General features: G+C 35.9%; 1 protein-coding gene across 1 annotated transcript in view; it reads left to right on the top strand.

Annotated features, from left to right (window-relative positions):
* ABCC9 (ATP binding cassette subfamily C member 9) overlaps nucleotides 1-2,222 on the top strand; it is a 142,792-nt gene that overhangs the window by 25,440 nt on the left and 115,130 nt on the right. The gene's annotated exons all lie outside the window — the stretch shown is intronic.

Genomic DNA, 2,222 nt, shown 5'->3' with positions numbered 1-2,222 from the left:
ATCTATAAATTCCTCTTCAGACTCATGCAACACATGCAATGACACCGAATGCAGGAAGATCACAGGCTTGTGGAAAGGCTTGTGGATTCAGTGGTGGTAGAAGCATCTCAGTGCTGGCATGGGTCGTCGGGTGGCTCTTCCAGCTCCAGGGCTCTGGTTCCATCAGCATAGCTCCATGTGACTTGTCAACAGCAAAGTCTTTAGGGAAAGTTCATATGAGCTATTTATCTCCTCAGTGCCTCCAAATGAGGTCATCAAGCTGCGACGTGATTGACAGGCTAACCTCTGCCCCTTCACTCATAATAGTCTCAAGTTGACAATAGATTATGGAACTACCACAACTGTATGTTCCAGCAACATCTGCTGACTAGACTTTCCATTTCTCATTGGATTGCTTAAGCATTGTCCTAAAACAAATCATGAGACCATAAATTGTCATCTATCTTGTGGCTCTGTACTTGCATTTTCTGTTCCTTTGATATAGTCATGCATCTGAATACCACTATCATTCTGTCCTAATTACTGTGTTTTTGGAGATCTTAAAGCTATATAATGCTAGGTAATAACTTTTTTCTTTGTTTATTATCTAACATTGCTTTGGATATTCAGCTTTTTCATGCGTTTTGCATTGGCATTCCAATTTCTACCTCTCCCCCCAATTTTTTCTTGTGAGAACACAATAGGGATTGAAATGAATCTATAAAACAAGCTGGAGAAGAGTTGTCATCTTAGCAATATCAGCTCTCATAATCTATTCTTCCTTTATTTAGTTCTTTAATTTTTCTTTTTTAAAAATTAAAATTTTTTTATTTTAGTTCCTTAATTTTTCTCAGGAATGTTTTTCAATATAGGGATTTTATGTAGCTTGTTTAAGTTATTCCTAATTTTCTGTTTATCTTTTGGGCTGTCATTGTAAGTGAAATTGCCTTAAAGATTTTATTTCCCAAGGGTTGCCACTGTATTAAATACAATTGATTTTGTATATTGGCCTTGGATCCTGCAACCTGAGAAAATTATTCATTACTTCTAGTAATTACGTTATAGACTTCTTGGGATTTTCTATATAAATAAACATGTAATTTGCAAATAGAAACATTTATACTTATTATATTTTAACTTTATGGCTTTTATTCATTCATTCTGTTTTTGTATGTCATATTGCACTGGCTAGAACTAGTCACTGGCTGGAACTAGAAATGCCGAATAGACAGGATGACAGTGAAAACTCCTTTTCATGTTCCTGATTTTTAGGGGAAAATTGAGTTGCCCTATAAGGTTTCTAAGGGTGCAAATCTTTCTAGAACCCATCTGCTACATTTTTCTTCCATGGAATAGCTAGCAAATTTGAACTACAACTTTGCTGTTAGAAGCTGCGTCCTTCACCACCACGCCATGCATGCATCCTTTTCTACACAATAGAGCACGGCACGATGACGCTCCCAAGTCGGCTGAGTCTCTTATAAGAATGCAGCACCGACCCCATATTTCAGCCCAATGAAGACTCTGGAATGGAGAACCCATGGCAGCTGTGAAATAATCAACGTGCACTAGACAAGAATGTGTATTCTTGGATTCATTCTGTAGTGGAAAATACAAAAGAGCTTTATAAATATTTTTTAATTCAAGGCGATTGATGATTTTCTGACCATTTAGGGCTGTAATAGCACATGCCTTTTTTGTTTTTTAATTGTGGTCTTCCTGAGAAAATGTCCCTTTTGTAATTTTCAAAGTGTTTTATTTCTGATAGCCAGCTTTGCCTTGAAGTCTACTTCATCTGATATTAATATGACCATCTTATATTTCTAAGGTTTACTGCTTTTATCGTATATCATTTCCCCATCATTTACTCTCATCCTATTATTTCTTTATGTTTAAGGTGCATCTCTTTAGATACATTTCATTTCATCTGTTTTGTTGTCTCTAAATGTGTTCTGAAAATCTTGACATTTCAAGTTAAAACAGATATGTGATGAGCTCATAAGCTAAAAGTCAATTCCTTTTCTTTAAAAAGGTTTTGTGATAACCCTGAACTTTTCTGTTTTCGATAAGTGTTGTCCAAGTTGGATTGTCTTATGTGTGTTTGAGGTTTCTGTTTTCTGATCTTGAATTCACTTGTACCAATCTTTATTCTAACTCCAAAGAACATTGAATCCTTGCCAGCAGACTTCAAGGAAAGTCTCTGCTTCTGTATTAGTCTGGGTACTTTGGAGAAACAAATCCAC

The sequence above is a fragment of the Echinops telfairi genome, unplaced genomic scaffold, assembly GCF_000313985.2.
Source record: "Echinops telfairi isolate 266 unplaced genomic scaffold, ASM31398v2 ScPeMD7_21;HRSCAF=78, whole genome shotgun sequence".
Taxonomy (NCBI): domain Eukaryota; kingdom Metazoa; phylum Chordata; class Mammalia; order Afrosoricida; family Tenrecidae; genus Echinops; species Echinops telfairi.
Note: the sequence above shows the minus strand (reverse complement) of the source record. Positions and strands in the feature narration are given on the sequence as shown.